The sequence below is a fragment of the Liolophura sinensis genome, chromosome 2 (genome assembly GCF_032854445.1).
Source record: "Liolophura sinensis isolate JHLJ2023 chromosome 2, CUHK_Ljap_v2, whole genome shotgun sequence".
Lineage (NCBI taxonomy): Eukaryota > Metazoa > Mollusca > Polyplacophora > Chitonida > Chitonidae > Liolophura > Liolophura sinensis.
The window spans coordinates 24,237,412-24,258,387 of NC_088296.1; the positions used below are offsets into that span (position 1 = coordinate 24,237,412).

General features: G+C 40.5%; 1 protein-coding gene across 1 annotated transcript in view; it reads right to left on the minus strand.

Annotated features, from left to right (window-relative positions):
* Positions 1-19,994, minus strand: part of LOC135462595 (putative ankyrin repeat protein RF_0381) — a 104,785-nt gene extending 84,791 nt beyond the window's left edge. Inside the window, exon 1 of the mRNA XM_064739818.1 lies at positions 19,885-19,994. The gene's annotated coding sequence lies outside the window, so the exon portion shown is untranslated. The remainder of the gene's footprint in view (positions 1-19,884) is intronic.
* Between the last annotated feature and the right edge of the window lie 982 nt (positions 19,995-20,976).

Consider the following 20,976-nt stretch of genomic DNA (forward strand, 5'->3'; position numbering starts at 1 on the left):
GCAGGACTTTGGCACCAGGGAGTCGCCCTGTCGCAAGATGACAAGGTGTATGCACACACACCGAATGACTCCCCATTGTCAAATGACTGAAAAATTGTTAAGTACGACATGAAACGAAGCATCCATTCATTCATTTATTCAGTTTCTTTTAGAATACATGTGGACGTTAAACTCACACTATGACTGTTGTGTCCGCGGTTGTATTTTAACGACCAAATTGCATTAATTCAATGTTACATGAAGATGTATTGTTTTCACCTTTTTGAAAGGTGCTCTCGATGATCTGAGTAAGAGAGGCTACTTTTTGTTGTGTGACGTACGTACGTTGTAGCCTGAAAGTGTCAAACAAGCATCGTGAAAATCGTTACAACGTAATGAGGCCCAAACACGGTAAACAGTTAATTGTTGTCTTAAAGAAAGAGGTAGATATTTTTTATGGATATTCATCTCTATATGTGTGAGTCGCATGCATTTTATGACAAGGAGCGGCTAGCTTTCACGGTTTAAAGTAAATTGTTTCCGGCGAAGGTACTCGTCTGGATGAGTGCTGTGTTTCTTCCCCTTGACAAAATCTACGTGACACGACTTCGTAGGTCTACGTCAGGACCCTATTTAGCGATGTCAGGCATTGTGGAAAATGTGTATCGATCAGCAGTTTCCGTTTCATGTCTACATGTATATACACCGTACTACATGTAAATACTGATATATATCGAATGTAGGAGACTTCATGGAAAAATTGTTAAAAGAAGTAAAGAATAACGTGCTAGTACCACATTCAAGTGGATGGCTCTGTTCAAGTAAATAGCTTTGATATTGGAGAGACAAGCAGCAGAGAACGTGCTAGGCCCACATTCAAGTAGATGTATATATTTGAGTAAATAGCTTTGAAATTGGAGAGACCAGTAGTGGAGAACGGCATAGCCTTACATTTAAGTAGATGTCTAAATTCGAGTAAATAGCTTTGTTAATGGAGAGACAAGTAGCAGAGAACGTGCTGGCATACATTCAAGTTCATGTTTATGGCAGTAAACTTGTTAATGGAGAGTCAAACAACGAAGAACGTGCTGACACCATGCTGAACTAATGTTTGTGTTCTATGTGAAAGTGAAAGTTAGTATTGGAGATGCGAAGAACATATAACGTGCTAGCAGTACCCTGTACTAAACGTTTACCTTCCCGTAAATTTGATACCGGAGAGTGAAAAAGACAACAATGTACTAAAACTTTATTCAAGTACAATTGCAATAGAGAACCGAATAACGAATAACGCACGTTTGATGTAATCGTTTTAGTCGAATAACGTCTTATTGGGGAGTCTAATAGAGAACAAAGGAAAAGTTATATTAACACCACGAATCAACCCGTCATTACGCTTCTGAGAATATGAAGCCTTGTTAAAAAAAACGAATGTACATTCAGTGTTAGCGTCTGTATAGCCATAAGGTCATCGGAGATTCAAACAGCAAAAAACATATAGACGGATATCTTTTGTCTCCTTGTACAATTGAATTTTATATATTCAATGTTTTAAATTCGTCTTCTAGATGTGACTGGTCTGTGAACATGGGAGACATCTACTCTGTGACGACACTTCCTGTGGTGAAATGGGTTACATCATGTTTCAGACAGGAACGCATCTTACCTCTATATTACTAAGGATGTTGTATTGCTTACACCATGCAGGTATATATCCATGTATATCTCCACACCTATTGCTTACATCATGCAAGTAAAATGAAGTTAAAACACTTTTTTTCTAATTCGTAAAGTCAAACTCTATAAACTCATCATTATTCAAAAGCCAGTGGCATTCTGGGTGTTGGGCGGAATTCAGCATGTTTTGAAGGAGGGTGACACCAGCTACCTAAACTGTTGTCGACTAAACTGCATGCCCTGTTTCTGACACTGCCATCTTTGAAATCGTTTGCACGTTTTGATATAATATAACCGGAATAAATGAATTGTACATTGTAAATGAATTTAGTATATGGTCTCTTGTAGTATATGATCTCTTGTAGTATATGATCTGACGGTAGTATAGTTTTAAAGATGGATATTTGGAAATCAAAGCTATCTAGTTATTGACTGACCCAGTAGTGTAAGCTGGGTTATTGCATGGAGTTTGTTCTAACCGATTGTTGGTGCAGCCATTGTAAAACAAATTACTCTCCACGCTCATTATCCAGATGGCAACTTGCTTTCTTTGCAATAACACGGACGTCCAACGTATCAGTATGTAGAGCTTGGGTTGTTACGTGAGATTATATATGAAGGCAATTTTGGTAGCGAGTATGACTGATTTTACAGACAGCTGAATATAGGCGACTCTCTAAAAGAAATCAACTATACTGCTAGTACATCTACCTTGTGATTTGTTGTGATTGTAACCTGGTTGTTAGATTAATATCATGAGATTAAATTTGTTTCTGTAATCAAGTGGTAAACTTGTAGCACAAACCAAAATAATCCCACTATTTTGGAGCACGATGTTCCTCTTGCATTCTTTTCATGAATTTGGGGCCTCCGTGGCTCAGTTGGTTAGCGCGCTAGCGCAGCATAATGACCCAGGAGTCTCTCACCAATGCGGTCGCTGTGAGTTCAAGTCCAGCTCATGCTGACTTTCTCTCCGGCCGTAAGTGGGAAGGTCTGCCAGCACCCTGCGGATGGTCGTGGGTTTCCCCCGGGCTGTGCCCGGTTTTCACCCACCATAATGCTGACCGCCGTCGTATAAGTGAAATATTCTTGAGTACGGCGTAAAACACCAATCAAATAAAAAAAAACATAAATAAATAAATTGTCACGAATTTCGGTTAATATTTCCCCTTTAACATTTTGCGAAGGATTTTGCTCAACGACTTCATTTACTAACTCTGTTTGGGTAGGTTTATACTCAAAATACAATAGAGTAATGACAATGTGCTGGTTGTGAGCAGACTAAAACACAGCAGACAACTTACTACTGTTGCCTGAAGAGATTATAACTTCCGTCTCAGAAGCTCCAAATATGTATCGGTTTAAAAATCAAGAAGCTTTTTCGTCGAATGAAATTGTTTGTGAGTTATCTCCCTTTGTACGTCCGCGACACCTTGCCTGGCACTGATCACTATTGCAGACTGCACGCACTGCCGCTGTGTGAGAAACTTGTAAATTTTGTACAGGAAATACCAGGAGATTTACTCTTCAGGTAATTTAGATTGATCATTTTATTTTATTTTGTGTAAAATCAATGCATTATTCGCATATTTTTAATTCCGTAAATCTGCTAGTTTTTTTTTATATTTCCACAGAAGCATTCCCTCTTGTTTTATACAGGGTAATCAGTACATTGTGTTTTTTAGAGTCAAGTGTTTGTCTAGAAATGTTATATCATAAAGAAAAGATATTTACGCTGCGTTTTTTAATTTTAAGTTTACAGAGTGTAGTAATGCATTTATCCTTTTCTAATTCTGTGAGTTACACAACCTTGTAGTGGTCGTTTTTAGTGGACGATCTTCATGTTACATTCCTTCGCAAGATTTGCGAGCGAATGACAGTATTTCATGTGTGTCTTATTTACTGTAATATGATACAGAAATTTGGTTGTTTGCATACATAGTTATCTTGGTCAGACGTACTATTATTCGATTTAACTACTTATTATATAGTACAGGTGCGTGCGATGTGTATTTGATTTAACTCCGTATCACTGTTTTGACATACTGTATTTCTGCATTTTACAGAACTGATAAGCAGCTGCCGAACTGATTAACGAACTGTCTGCCACGTCATACACGCTGAATAAACTATTCTTGAAATAGTCCCTCCTACTGGGCATTTTATATTAGTCAGGATTACCCGTCTCAACCAAGTTTCTGAAGATTTTTGAAGTTACACCGCGTACTGGACTGGGTCGATATGGAGGCTGTATATAGAAGTTGGACTTGGTGAGCTGCGTGGCGCAGATCAGACTAAGCGCAGAATGTGACGCATTCTTGATGAAGTCAAAGCTAACTTTAGTTCAGCTTGTGAGTTTCACGGAAAGTTATAGGATTTTATCAGCCCAGAACAGATACCTCGTCGACGCCAGTGGGAAACTGACCTTGCTAATGATGACTATGATATCGAGGAACGGGTAAAGACTCTTTTCTATCACTTGGCGAATCTCCAGTAACAAATCAGCAGAGGGTTTGAAGACAAAATGTGTCTGCCCGGACCAGTTCACAGAGTTTGCCATTGCATTCTAACATTCCACCACCTAGTTCAGCGTTACCAGACAATGACAGTGGCTCGTCAAACTCTGCCCATGACACCAATTCCCAGACTGGAAAGAATCGGGGATCCAATCCATTAGCCACGTCCGACGGGTCCAGTGTGCATGTACCGGGGGTTCTCAGGCAAACAGAACAATCGCCATATGTTTCGGAACCTGTGACTCTGAGGCCACAGAGCTTTGCCTCTTGCACTGACTCAATAGTTGAGTTTCAAGAAACTGTACTGCCACAGCCAGTCTGTTAGTGAAGCTTTGTACAAACTAGAAGCTAGTAAACATATTCCTACCATAGAACTTGATACATTTGACGGTAATCCTTTGAAATGTGTAGATTTTATCGAAAGACTCAAAGTTCATGTTCACAATAAGGCACATTTAACTGATGGTATGAGAATGTTGCAGTTCCGCATACTTCTTATAGGTGATGCTGAGCGCGCTACTTCTGACATACACGCTGGCGACATCAAGTACGCGCCAGCTTTGAAATGTCTCAAAGATCAGTATGGTCACCCAAGTAGTATTGCACGTGCTTGCTTAAGAGAACTCACCGATGGTACAAAGATAGGCGTCGGGGATCGTTAGGCATTGCGCGATATGTCCTTGATGTGATAAATTTTATTTCAATTTTCAGTACTCTTGAATATCAGGCTGGCATTAATTCCAGTGAAAACCTTCGCCAGGTAGGGAGACGTCGACCAGACCGGCTAATAGGTAAGTGGAAGCGTCTTGTCGCAGACATCCGAGGGAGAGGAGAAATTGCGACATTAATTCACGAAAGTGATGTTGTCAGGAAGCAGGTAAGAGCTGAGTTTGATCCAGATTTCGGGGATATTCAGACAGGTGGAAGTAAAGCTGAACACAATGGACAGAAGGATAAAAAAGGATGTACACTCCAATCAAACGCGCCCAAATGTAATCAAGTGTTGTGTTTGTGAAGAAAATCATAGAATTTTTTACTCTCCTACTTTTAAGGACCCAAGCGTAGACTAATGCGCGAAGGAACACCGACTGTTTTTCGTGTCTGGATCGGGAATATACTTTTTCGGATTGTCGATCGAAGAAGAAATGCATGAAGGAAGGGCGCACTCGCTTCCATTGCATTCTCTTGAACGCCGATCCTCCGTCAGCTAGCGGCATCGCACCTGCCCTTGGTCGTGACGGAATCATCCCGGTTGTTCGTGTTCTTTTCCGTTCAACTAATGATAGAACACACAGTGGAATCGTTCTCATCGATAGTGGCCCAGGAACAACCGTCATTCGACGCGAGTTTTCCAAAGCTTTAGGTCTTCAAGGTAAAAGGGAGCGTCTCGACATTTCGGTGGTAGGTGGTGAAAACGATAGCTCAGCCACAAAGTCGTAGGGTGAAATGTTTTATCTGTTCTTTGACAGGAGGGGAAGACTATCTCATTAAGGCTCATGAAATTGAGAAGACAGAATTTGGCTCTAGTCTCACATTTGGCAGATGCGGATTTTCCACATAAAACCGGACCAGTGGATTTAATCCTTGTGGTTCAGTACTCACACCTAATTGTAGATGAGGAAACCAGGCAAAGGCTTTCGTATAAATCTGTGGCTAAGCGAACCGCATTAGGTTAGTATGTAATAGGATGGGATATAACTAAGCGAGCTTCATCAGTGTGCTCGATCGGTTTCGTTCAATATCGATATGGAAAAGTTCAATGCGAAGGAGACGTTGGGGGTCCAGGGAGTAGACTGTCACTGCAGCAAAGAGGCAACTTCTACTGACGACAGACGAGCTCTGAAATTATTTCGACAATCGTGTCAGCGGATTGGAGATCGCTATATGAATGCACTTCCATCCTGCATCACTTCCAAACAACTATCTTTGGGCGGAAAAACGGTTGGTGTCACTTGAGAGAAACTTGTCAAAGGATCTGAAGAAAGCTGAACCTTATGAAGAAGCAACAGGTAAATATCTTAATAGTTGTTGGGCTACCCAGTTCTCAAAAGAGGAAGTAGCCAGTAAGCCGGCAAACTATCTTCTGGATCACGGAGTCTACAGATCTCACAAAGACAGTACACCTTTGAGGCCGATCTTCAATCCAGCATGTGAGTACAAGGGCGTATCATTAAACCTCTATGCTGTACAAAGAACCTTGCGTGATAGGTAATCTAAGCGGAGTACTAATTCGCTTCCCTGAGGAAGGGGTAGCGTTTATGGAAGACATCTCCAAGATGTACCTGCAAATCTGTCTCCCAAAGTCAGATACATATGTTTACAGGTTTTTTGAGAAACCTTAATTCATCAGACTGTTTACAGACTGTTAAGTGTGACATTTGGCGACAAACTATTGCCAGACATGGCAAGCTATGTCAAACTGCGCATCACAGAAAAGACCCGTTCTGAATTCCCAAAGGCAGCGGCAGCGGCACTGCCTGAAAGGGGCCGTTATGTTGACACTTATCCATTCCTGTTGTACACAAGAAGAGGCCCAGTCTAAGATAAAGCAACCGGATGAAGTTCTGAGCGGTGGGATTTTTCATGTTAAGGAGTGGTTGTACTCCGCAGAGGAAAGGCATGAGTGTGTAGATGAGGGGAACTTGGGCTCCACATTTAAATGATGTTCCTTGCAATAAGAAAGCTGATACTAAGACGTTAGGAATTGTCTGGAACGTTAAGAGACATATCATCCTTTATGAAGTACGAAAGATGGAGTCAGTTACGCTCACAAACGGCCAAAGCCAGTATATGTTCCAGTACGTATGGACCCAGTCATCGACTCATGTAGGTACTCCAGCTGGCAACGACTAGTCCGGGTAACCACACACTGATCAGTGTTGCAGACGGCTGGCACTGCTGCAGTGTAAGAAACTTGTACATTTTGTGGAGTAAATTACGCTGTTTATTTACGTATACATTAAAATTGACTATTATTTGATTTAACTACATATTATATAGTACACGCGCGTGCGATGTGTATTTGATTTAACTCCGTATCGCTGTTTTGATATACTGTATTTCTGCATTTTACAGAACTGATAAGCAGCTGCCGAACTGTTTATAGAACTGTCTGTCACGTCATACACGCTGAATAAACAGCTCCGGAAAAATATTCTCTCCTATTGCGCATTTTATATCAGTCAGGATTATCTGTTTCAGCCAAATTACTTTCTAGGCTTTCCTTAAAATTCTTATCGTAGCCTATGCCATACATTAGGTTCATCTCCGTAAATCACAATGACAAATGGTATAGGCCCCATATGTTAGATGGCTTGTTGAATTGTTCTTTAAATGGAGCTCATAATATGGAGCACAAAATGCGTTTGCAAAGAACATCTAAGGTAAGAAAATAAGAACACAAAGTTACGAGAGTAAAGTGCATTGAACAAAAGTAAAAACGAAGGTGAAAGAAGTCGTAAATGATCACACATGAGATCTGAAGTGACTGCCCCTGGTCCAAACAATGTATGCTTACAGGCCACGCAACTAACACTGGACCAGTGTCTCAACAAATGTAGAATGTACCTACCTGTAATAAACGGATTGTACGTCTGCTCTGCTGTGTGTCGTAACCACATTCAAGTAGATGTATATGGACGTATTTGAGTAAATTTCTTGTTGAAGAATCAAATACAGAACGTGCTAGCACTATAGTCAGGATAACTTTTTCCCAGTGAGCTTGCCAATGGAGGGACGAATAGTGTATAACATTCTATGCGATGCGCCACGATGAAGAAAATGATAATATTCGATTATTCTAGCTATTTTAGAGTAAAACAGCGAAAGTTATATTAAAGTAAAAACGATTTAAAGAGCAGAACAAAGAATAACGCGAGCTTGCACCACGCTCAAGTAGAAGTATATATTCCAGTAAACTTGTTATTAAAGAGGGAATAAAGAACGTGCTAGCCTTACATTCAAGTAAATGTTTGTATTCCAGTAAATTTTATACTGTAGGCTCTAACAGCGAATAACCTACATGTATATGTACATTGCACAACATTATTGTTTACGTAGAATTTTAAGATAAAATGAAGTGATGCTAATAACAATTTATTAAACGTCAAAGAGCTATGATGGGTATACATTTAAGATGTTATCTTATAATGGTTCTATAGCTTTCAACATTTCCCTTCCTACGTCCATTTATACACATTTGAAGATGAGCGCGAAAACTGGCACTGACAGCAGACTCCCTCATTTGTCTGGCTAATGTGGATGACATTAGTTCATTAATTTTAATATTAAATCTATCAAGGGTTATTCTTTTAAAATTACCGGGTTTCAAATATACTGAAATTTTACAATTATGAGCCCAACATTGGCAGCTGTCTTTGTTGGTACAAATGTAGTACACCCCTCTACAGGACACACCAAAACAACTGGATTTCTTTCAAAGAGGTATTCCTGCGTAGAGGCTACCAGTGAGACAAAGTGAATCTTACCTGACAGAGTATTGCAGATTCACAAAACATTAGCCGGGGATCTGTATCGTAATGTTAAAGATTTACTGAGAGTCACCCTGTGTGTTCAATATTAAGGTAGTGGAAGTAAAACGTATTATCACACCAGGAGCTCATTTTGTGATATAAGAGCAAAATTAAATACAAATTGGGATATCAAAGGACAAAAATCCACAGAGTAGACTTACCCTCAAGAAGCTTTATATATAATTCAGGTTTCAGGAGTGGAAGTAGTTCTATTGTAAATATAAACAGAAAACTGAATAACAAAGATACTTTAAAATTAGATATTCCTTGACTTTTGGTTGTAAGGTACAGCTGCCAAATACCGTCCATTTCTTGCTGTCTACTTGTCAAAACCGTTAGGTCTGGGGATAAAGGATTATGCATTCTTCAGAATAATCTGTCATGACGTGAAACCCGGAACAGAGAACGAGTGAAATTTTCAACATAGTGATTTTTAAATGCTATTTGCAAATTTGTCGTTAGGTCGTCCCCCTCCCCCACCAAAACCCGGGACGAGATGTCCTTTTCGGCTTCCATACATGTCACAATGGATCCAAGTACACGTAAGTGTGTGGAATGGCACACCAGTGTACATAAACCAGAGGGTTATAAAACCACTTTGTTGTCAAGAGTATGTATCGTCAATGTTACAAAAATGTTACATATTAATACATGAGCAATAATGGGTTTTTTTTGTATTTCCTGTGTTCATTTGCTCCACTGTCGTATCATTGAGTCCTTCACCGACCATCATGCTATACCACGTAAACGGATCTACCGACACAGTCGAATGCAAATCTCCATCAGTGCTGCGAGAATGCTTCAGTTGATTGTGACGACCATAGCGTCAGTTGTCATAATACGCTCAGTTCAGCCTACGATACACTCAGTTCAGCCGGCAATACACTCAGTTCAGTCTGCAATACACTCAGTTCAGTCTACGATACACTCCGTTCAGCATACGATGCACCTCGTTCAGTCTGCAATACACCCAATTCAGTATGCAATACACTCAGTTCAGTCTGCAATACATTCAGTTCAGTCTGCAACACACTCAGTTCAGTCTGCAATACACTCAGTTTAGTCTACGATACACTCAGTTCAGCCTACGATACACTCAGTTCAGTCTGCAATACACTCAGTTCAGTCTGCAATACACTCAGTTCAGTCTACGGTACACTCAGTTCAGCCTACGATACACTCCGTTCGGTCGGCAATGCACTTAGTTCAGTCTACGGTACACTCAGTTCAGTCTGCAATACACTCAGTTCAGTCTGCAATACACTCAGTTCAGTCTACACTCAGTTCAGTCTACAATACACTCAGTTCAGTCTACAATACCAGTTCAGTTTGCAATGCCAGTTCGGTCAGCAATACACTCAGTTCAGTCAACGATAACTTTGTGGAGACGTCATATTTAGTGACTAATTCTGTTGAAGGTGAAAATAAGATACATTTCGTTAAATTGAAGCAAAATACAATACACTGAACACGCGATTTTGTTTATCAAAATTTTGTTTTTATTACTGATTTGTTAACATCATTTTTTCGAGTACAGTAGGTACCGACACTGACCAAAGTGACAAGCATTTACTTTGGGCTCCTTTGGGCTCCTTTGGATATATTCTCTATCTGGAAAACTGAATACGAATTAGGAAATAATTGTTTTTAGAAAATTTCTAATTTTATACCAAAGCGTAGGGAAAAAAAGACCAGACTTTTGTACAAAACAATGGAAGCATGTATATTAAAATGAAAATAAATATAGGAGATATATGTATATGATCGGTTGTAAACCTAATGGTTGGCAAGTTGTCAACTGTATGGTACTCCTACGTCATAATTTTTGCATTGTTTTTAAAATATATGTCTCCTAAACTTGAATGGGCATAACTGGGCACATTTGTAAATGATTAACCAGTCGGCGAAATAATTCGTTAAAATGAATGTGAATGTAGGAGATAATTGTATAGGATCGGTTGTAAACTAAATGGTTGGCAAGTTGTCAACTGTGAGGTGCGCCCAACACCATAATTTTTGCATTGAAAATCTGATATGTGTCCTAAACGTAAATGTGTGTAACCGGGTACATGTATAAATGATTACCCAATCGATAGAATTATCCGTATTTCAGAAGAAGTTCCACATCCCAGATATACCAGTAAAAGTTACCAACTTGCAAGTTACACTTGTTTAGGTTAAGGAATCCCGATTTACACACACATTTACCATTCCTACAGTTACCCACTCATTGTTCTTATTCAAAACCCTAAATGTCATTTTGCCAGATAAACATCGCATAGCAAATTGCATCGTCACTAATTTTCTCAGGACAGTATGTACAGCAGGCTATTGTCGTCCTTTACAGGAGGAGCTCTGCTTAAAGGACGTTCATAAAGCTGCAGGACTGACAGATGTTGTATTTCTACTGCTACATTTCTCACTGTTTGGTGAAGATTCCTTGTAATACTGAGGGTCGATGTTTGTTGGTTTTTTTGTCATTGGTTGGAATAACGACTGATGGTATTTTATAAACATTTGTTAGCGCTGCTATAATATCCAAGTAACATTCAACTGCCTCAAAATATTGTCGGACTTCGAATTCACAATAAGGTACAAACCAGGTGAAACAAACTGTGATTCCGATGGGCTTTCAACGATGCCTCTTGATATCAATGAAGCCAAGAAATAGCACCCAGGGGTCATCGTCCAGGATGAGTTGGAAGTTATCGTTAGTGGTGTAAATACTACAACCCGTCCGGACAATGTTCTAATCGCTTCTGTGTCTATTGACGTAAACCTTGTGGAAGAGTTTAAGGTGACCGATTGTTCTACATCTTTGCAAAGAATACCCTTGCAAGAGATTTTTAAAGCGCAGAACAGCGATGAAGACATTGGTGTTGTGATACCGCATGTCAGAACTGGTAGGCGCCCTCCATTCAATCAGGCGAAAGTACCATTACAACTGCTGAAAGAATTCAGCAAACTGAGCTTTGACGAAAATGGTGTGCTCATGAGGAAGGACACGTTACCTGGAGGAACAAAACGTACTCAGATTGTGCTTCCAAAGAAGTGTCGAATACTTGTTGTGAAAGAACTGCACTCCAATATGGACACATGGGCTTTGAACTCACTGATACGAGAGTGCTTCTACTGGCCTAGATGGCGGTTGAACATGTAGAACTTTACGTCAACAGTGAGTGTGGTTGTCTCTAGGACAAAGTGTCAAACAAAGCTACTCGAGCATCTCTCCAACCAATTGTGACCAGCTCACCGTTCGAACCCCGGATCGGATTTTCGGCACGTCTTCACCACGATCAGGGTAGGGACTTCCAGAACGAGTTGTTTTGCCACCTACAGAAGCTTTGTGTAATGGCTGGCTCGAGAACAAACCCCTACCACCCACAAGGAAACGGGAAGGCAGAACGGTTTAGTCGGACAATTTTAGGCATGTTGAAACCTTGTCCTCCAGAGAGAAGCCTGACTGGAAAGAACACGTGAACAAACTTGTACGCGCCTACAACTGTACGAAGAATGATTCTACAGGTTATCCTCCTCGACTTCCTGTGGATATCTTGTTTGACAGTCAGACACCGAAGAATGCCAAGACTCACAAACAGTACATCCATGAGTGGGAAACAAATATGAGATAAGCATACAGATTGGCTTCTGAAACAGCAGCCAAATCAGTAGTCAAATGCAAGAACTACGACAGCAAAATGATGTCAAAATATCCTTCAGCCAAATGACAGGGTTATTGTCCGGAATTTATCAGAGCGAGGTGCACCTGGAAAACTGAGATCGTGGTGGGGAGACAAGGTGCATGTCGTCCCCCAGCGCCTAAGCGATGTCAGTCCTGTCTATCAAGTGAAAGCTGAGGATGGAACTGGCAAGGCTCCGGCATTGCACAGAAGCCTGCTCCTGCCTTGTGATAATCTTCCATTGGAACTGCCAAAACCTACTCAAAGTCAGGAAGAATACATCGAAAAGTGAAGAAAAAAGGGAAGCGCGACACTATGGAACACCCAGATACTGATTCGGACACTACTGATCTTGGTTGGCAAGAGTGGTTTGTGGAACACCCACAGAGTTCATTCAAGCTCAACCCTCAGGTAGAATCTTTCATTTAGAGAGGTGAAGTGACACAACACGAGGACACTCTCTGCAGTGGATCGGATGCGGCCAGTGATAGTGTTCATTCCAGTTCCGATTGTGACAACGAAGATAATGGAACTGTGCAACGGAGACAACAATCCAAGAGGACAATCAAACGACCGTCCCGGCTGACTTACGACACAATGGGAAATGCCACTGAGTACCGATCGCCTTCTTGTTTGAGGACAGTAAATTGTGACGGAGTAACCGTGGGTGGCCATGGCAGATTTTCCCCTGGGGATAGGTTCACCATTTCCGATGTTATGGACCCCATTGCTACCAGTGTGTCAGTGAATTAAAGACTTGATTGTTAGGACTATGAATTGTGGCAGTTAAGTGTTAAATAACATTTCCCTTTTAGATTTTCAGTTTAAGTTTTGAACTGATCCATGACATTGGGATTGTTGAACTTTTATCAGAAGTTATGGTCAGTTACAAGGGCACGAGACTTTAAAAATGATCCACTCAAATAGTTACTGTTTTTAATAGAGTTTTTATGCTTAGGTTATTACCTCATGGGTGACGTAGCGATAATTTTGGTGGAATCACTTGAAGTGTGGATAAGCCATGAACGTGCCTAATGTCGGGACGACATTTATTTAGAGGGGGAGAGTGTTGCGATGGTAGGTAATTAGCAATGTTGATCTAAGGGACATAACTCTTAGGTGTTATACAGGAGAGGAATCCCCAACGTGTGCGTGAATATTATTATAATGTGATATAAGTTGTATTGAGACTGGTGTTCCGCCATCTTCCATTAAAGGTTATATGCCATCTAAATATTTTGTCTCGTCTCGTCTGTGTTGCATGCAGTTTTTTCTAACCGCTTGTTCGTGCAGCCATTCCAAAGCAAGTTACACTCAGAAAATAAAAACACAAAGTTATGAAAGTAAAGTGCGTTGAATAAAAGTAAAGACGAAGATGTAAGACGTCGTAAATGATCACACATGAGATTTGAAGTGACCGCGCCTGGTCTATACAATGTGTGCATACAGGCCAGGCAACTAACACTGGACCAGTGTCTGCACAAATGTAGAATGTATCTACGTGTAATCAATGGAGTGTACTGCTCTGTTGATTGTCGTAACACAACTGTAGCTGGGTTAGAAAGGTGCTGATGCAATATATTCACATACAGCATAACAGAGGCACACAGGATATCTCAGGCTGAACCATTAAAAACACTGTCCATGGGCTAATGCACTGAAAAGCCAGAAATCTTTTGCCTGTCCCTCTTGATATAAATAACAGTGTTTCTCTGTGCACGTACTCCAGGCGACTGACACTGAGCAAGTGTTAAACACAGACGTAACATACGTACCTGCAATCAGAAGTCCGTCAAGAGCTTGTACACGTCCGCTCTGCGGCGCGTGATTGACACAGCTGTCCATTTAGTCGGTGACAAAGCTGTGCATGTGATATAATACACTGAGATCAGGACGATCACAACACAGACACCAAGAACCACGACATGTAGACTATAGTTTTAGTTATTCCGATGCGTATTTAACCCTCGACTACTTACCAACTGAACACGACAATTTACTCTAAATAAAATGACTGATTTAGGATTCCATCAATTGTACATGTAACTGTGATACCCAAATGTAGCTCTGAATTTCTAATTCTCTCTGGAATAATGTTAAGTAAAAGATGTTCAACAGAAAACCTGTTTTTTTTTTCCCAAAAAATGACGCATGAAGTATTTGGAAGTAACGTATTTAGGCTTGTCATGTACATGTAGAAATGCACATACGACTTTGCAATCTTCTGCTGGAAAGGTTTCAGAACGAGTGTACCCGTCTGTGCTTTTACAAACTCTTACCTCACGTAGGGGCTTATAAGACACTTGGACTTTTAGAAAAATACTTTGTTCAGGGACGTTTCAGATTACACCCTGTATACACCACTGTCAGCAGCTATTTGTGGCTTTGTCAAATTGGACTTTGTGTAGAGTTATGCAATGTGAAGCAATTTGTTGAAACTCGAGTCTAACAAAATAGATTGGCAAACACTTAAACTGAGTATACAATGTCACAGGTTATCGGTCATCGATTCAAGTGTTTGCGATGTATTGGCCTGGCATAACATTCGAAATTAATGCCTGGTATTAACAGGCGTGCTATTTTGTTAAGTATACCCACATATTTACAGTTGTCCAGCAAGTTGTAAAGACGTGTTCAATAATTTCAGCATATTTAATAATCGCAGACTACACCTTTAACGCTCATAGTGGTATTCAACATCTCACTGACATGACTTTGAGCACCTCTGTGCAGTGGTCTTGATAGTCTAACTACTGTAGTTTTGAACACCGTATTGGTTTTGAACACGCCCGTGCAAGGTTTTTAACCCTCTCACTGGAGTGGTTTTGAACACTTCACTCCAAAGGTTGATATCTCCTCACTACAATTTGTTGAACATTTCCCTATTATGTGCTTTGAACACGTCATTGTAATTATTTTAAACATGTCACTACAATGGCTTTGACTACTTTTTTGACTGGATTTTGAACATGCCTATGCTATAGTTTTGAACACCTTATTGTAATGGTTTCAAACAACAATGGGGTTTGACCTTACTGCAGTGTTTCAGAATAGCAATAGTCTCACGGTTATGGTTTGAAATGATATGGAGCTAAAACAAAGAAAAAAGGCTGAAGCACATGCAAGTACAAGGTACGTCTTGATATAAAAACACAAAGGGCAATGCATGCTAAAATAATTTACACCGTGGTAAAAAAATTGACTGAAATTTCTAATAAACAATTTGATAAACCGCCTTACTGACAGGTATATGTATATATGGAAAACATCCAAGCTACAATATACCCTCCAGATTTATCCTTAAATGCACTGGATTTTATTCTTGCAGGTTTGAACTGTTTCACCTACGAAACTCCACTGATAAATAACGCTTTACCAGTAATGGCTACAAAGCCACCGACGTGCTGAGATCCTTATAAAGAAAGCCATACGCCTTTACAGGAACTGAATTTCGGCTCTAACCGAAACAGACATTCGTATACACATACCAGACGTCAACCGAAATGGACGTCTGGGACCAATAATTGCAAGAAAGTATAAAATGAAAGAAATGAGGACGGATTCATCAGAAGAGAAGACGTCAACAGTCTTAGTGATGATATAAAGACACAAAGAATGTCCTAGGCAAATGAACAAATGTGTGTCCGACTTGTGTTGTCATGCTAGTCTATAGGTTCTCTGCAATCAAAACATATGCCTTAGTTGCACTTTTATTGCAAATGTTTATGTATCCGAATTGGCGATATAATTCAATATACCGCTGTTAACCATTTGCATGTATATATCGCACTTTGATTTACGTAACCTAGCTTTTTTCTTCTCAAGGTCAAGTACCTGTAGAAGACAGTAATATCTCTACTGTGTAAACAACAGCGAAACCGCTACCTTTAAGACATATATTCATCCCTGTAGACTTTCATCGTCTAAAGGTAACTAGATCAGTGTTAATCAAATTGGCTTCATGGTGTCATCACGTACGTTTGTAATCCACACACCTGGCGTGAATAGTGACATTACAATAATGCACAAGCGCGTATGTAGCTGCATATTTCGGCAATTGCGGTCATTAAGTCCTGGAAATGACTCTCCAACAACTATTCCCACTAAGCATGCGTTCCGTGGTGTGTTCGAGTGTCTTCTCCTGTATGTTTCGGCTAACAGTCTTATAGAGATAGGAAAATGAATTTAAAATTGATGTATAATGGAGAAATAAAACAAAGGGTACAGCTACTTTTGACGAGAATCCTTTAAACTTATCAAGCACCGAGTATAGGTGACGCTGAAAAACAGTGTGCACTACTCTCTTAGAGAAAGGTGGTTTTATGGCCTATGAAATCATCCGCCGCACCCCCCCCCCTCCCTGCTCAAAATGATATGTATTCCAGTACTCCTTATCAGGTAAAATACAAGTCTCCCACTGACTATGCCATCAATTCAGTAAATATGACTTTATATCTGATTTCTTAATTCCAGAGAGGTCGCTATAAGCAAGAGCTTGTTTTAAGAGGGAATCTGCCAGTTCATTTCAAATTATAGCTACCGTATATAAAATACCACAAAGAATAAAGTTAACGTATTTAAATTACATACTATTTAATGATGTTGTACGCATACGCAAAAACTCTAAAACATGGATAAATATATATTCCAACTGAAGTCTATACGACCTAAAATCCATTGGAAGGATTGACTGGCATGCTGTACAGCAACATTCATTTTCCCCTCGCTATATAAACCAAGATTGTTAGTCGAGTGCTACAGGAGAAGACACTCAATACGTGACACATGCTTAATTGGAAAAGCTGTTGGCGAGTCATTCCCAGAATGGGCTATATTCATAGCATACACACAAGCATATCACCTCATTAACCGTGATGTACATGTAGCTATCATTCATAAGAACAAGCTGAATATCCCTAGTTACTACTAACCTAATGACTGTATCACGTCATTAGCCGTAATGTACATGTACCTATCATTCATAAGAACAAGCTGAATATCCCTAGTTACTAATAACCTAATGACTGTATAATCTCATTAGCCATCGTGTACATGTACCTATCATTCACGAGAACAAGGTGAATATCCCTAGTTACTACTAACCTAATGACTGTATCACATCCTTAGTCGTGGTGTCTATGTACCCATCATTTACGAGAACAAGCTGAATATCCCTAGTTACTACTAACCTAATGACTGTATCACGTCATTAGCCATCGTGTACATGTGCCTATCATTCACGAGAACAAGCTGAATATCCCTAGTTACTACTAATCTAATGACTGTATCACGTCATTAGCCATCGTGTACATGTGCCTATCATTCACGAGAACAAGCTGAATATCCCTAGTTACTACTAACCTAATGACTGTATCACGTCATTAGCCATCGTGTACATGTACCTATCATTCACGAGAACAAGCTGAATATCCCTAGTTACTACTAACAAAATGACTGCATCACCTCATTAGCTGTTGTGTACATGCACCCTTCATTCACAAGAACAAGCTGAATATCCCTAGTTACTACTAACCTACTGAATGTATTTTAATGCAAATACCCCCACATGCTACAAGTAACAGAGTTTTTTCCCCAGAGCTGTGGGGAGAGAGTTGTGGCTACATGTATATCTTACAAAATGTATACTTTGGAATTATATACGCTTTATATTTATTTATTTATTGAATTGGTGTTATACTGCGTACTCATCGTTATTTCACCTATACTACGGCGGTCAGCATTATAGTGGGAGGGAACCGGAGAGAGTCCGGGGGAAACCCACGACCATCCGCAGGATGCTGTCAGACCCATGTGCATTATAAATTAAACATGTATAGTGACATAATGCAAATTAAATAGTCCAATGTTAGGTAAGGAGTGTAGGTGTTCAGTGGTTCAAACGCACATGTTAAATCTATTTCCTCTAAGATGAAATAGCTCAATTGGTTAGCGCGCTAGCGCAGCGTAATGACCCAGGAGTCTCTCACCAATGCGGTCGCTGTGAGTTCAAGTCCAGCTCATGCTGGCTTCCTCTCCGGCCGTATGTTGGAAGGTCTGCCAGCAACCTGCGGATTGTCCTCGTTTTCCCCCGCGCTGTGCCCGGTTTCCAACCACCCTAATGCTAGCCGCCGTCGTATAAGTGAAATATTATTGACATACGGCGTAAAACACCAATCAAAAAAAAAAAATAAATCTAATGTGAAATATGCCCGACGCATAGGTAACAGAAATTAGCCCTACAGCGGTGGGCAATCTGGGAAAGTATTAAACAACATCGTTAAAGCCAATACAGACAAAAAAAAATGAACAGTGCAGGTTACGGGAAATTTACCACGTAAACTTCCGAGGTATTTAATTCTAAGGGTTATCTGCCCCTATATAATTTACTTCAGACAATGGATTACTTAGCACATTTACCTGTACGTTAATGACAGTGTGCTCTCTCTGTCGAGACTAAAACCACGGAAACACATGTCTGTCTAGTTGCTCGGGGGGAGGGGATTATATGATTACGGCTTTTACAGTAAGGGCACTTTTGATAAACTTAAGATTTATCACATGCATAAGGGAGCATTTTCATCGGCTGGAATTGTTTGAAAGATTCCGTCAAATTTTTGTCGTAATTCTTGTGGTAATTTATAGCTGACTCTAATAATTATATCACTCAGATAAAAGAAAAAGAAACAAGTAGAATGTAAAAAATATACCTGGCAACAGATAACCAGTGCAGTGACTGCTCCTAGTTAATCTCTTATGTAACTAAGACAGTATCCAGGAACTTCGGTATAACACGACATATTACAAACAGATTGTGTCAAAGAACTCTCCCCATTCAGTACTCATTTTTCCATATCTATCCTATGACAAATCTTCTTTGGGGTAACACCTTCCCAACTGATCTACAACTTTTACTGCTTCTACAAAATGTTCCTCCGGTACTGAATAAATTACCATCAGATTTAAAGGCAGTAATTTCTTCTTCACTCTTTAAATCTAAATTAAGGGTCACCTCCTTACAGATTGATATTCGTGTATATAAGCTTCCTTATCGATGTTTCACATGTATATTTTTATTTGTTCTTAGGCTCTGTTATATGTTAATTTTTTTATCACCATAAACGTATTTATAGTGGCTGATAGCGTCCATTTTGACCGCGACACAATGAAGAATACGGCGACTGCGACCTCCTCGACTCTCTTTCTCCGCGAAACACGCGTCACACGCAAAGCTCGAGGATAAGCGCTCTCCTCGTGATCACCAAGGTCGCATTCTAACTCTTGAGATAATTTATAGCATACTCTTATTATTATCTTACTCGGATAACAGAAAAAGAAACGAGGACAATGTGAAAAATCTACATGGCAACAGATAGCCAGTGACGTGACTGCTCTTAGTTCATCGCTTAGACAAAATCAGATATTGTCTATATAAGCGATAAACTAGAAGCCGTCACTTCACTGTCTATCAGAGCAAGTGTTTTACACACATACTATACGTACCTGTGACTAGACGTCTGTCAAATGTTTGTACGTCCGCTCCACCGAGCGTAGTTGACAACAGTGGATCGGTGACTAAGCACATTATACATTATATGTAATATAATACACCAGGGGACTGAGACCATTGAAACGTCTCAAGACAGATACAGAAACTAATCAGAGCTTTCCTAGACTGCAGTTGTATAGTCTATTTTTGTTCAGTAGCCTACATTTAGCTGCCGGTAAAATCATTCCTCCTCGAGACCAACATTTTCTTTCGTTAGTGGCACATAACATCAAAAGCTCCAGACATTCATATCCTGTAGGTCAGTAGTAGGGAATGTTGTAAACGTGTCTTAGTGAGGAGGCGGAATTGAGGAGGTGGAGGTGTGTCGCTGAGTCCGCGCTCTGTACGTAACGTCAGCCGCGTGACGTCATACGTTCCATGTGGCGCCAAAATGTCACGCGCGAGAGCAACAGCTCCATGTCTCGCCAAACGGACCAATGGGTGAGCTCCATGATGAGGAGCAGGTGTGTCGTTGAGTCCGCGCTCTGCGCGTGACATCACACGTTCCATGTCGCGCCAAAATGTCACGCGCGAGAGCATCAGCTACATGTCGCGCCAAAACGGACCAATGGTAAGCTCCATGTCGTTCGCGCCAAAACTCGGGGACCTCGGGGACCAAAACGTCTGTGTTAGTAGTAAGGAATGTTGCAAACGTGTCGTATTGAGGGGGAGGGATTGAGGAGGAGAGAGTGCGTTGTTGAGTCTGTGCTCTGCGCGTGACGTGAGCTGCTTGACGTCACACGTTCCGAGTCGCACCAAAATGCCACGCGCGACAACATCAACTCCATGTGCCGCCAAAACGGACCAATGGGTGAGCTCCATGTCGTTCGCGCCAAAACCGATGTCATGCGCAAGAGCAGCTCTGTTTTCCCCGCTCGATTATTTCGTTGAGGTCCGCACTGCGTCGTCCAATGAGCGAGGAGGATGAGGGAGTCGTGGTCGAGAAGGGAGCAAAATAACATTGTATAGTATAACATTGGAACCGTGTGTATAGTATTACTGACATCGATTTGACAACAGGCATATTCCTGTGTAATATTTTCGCG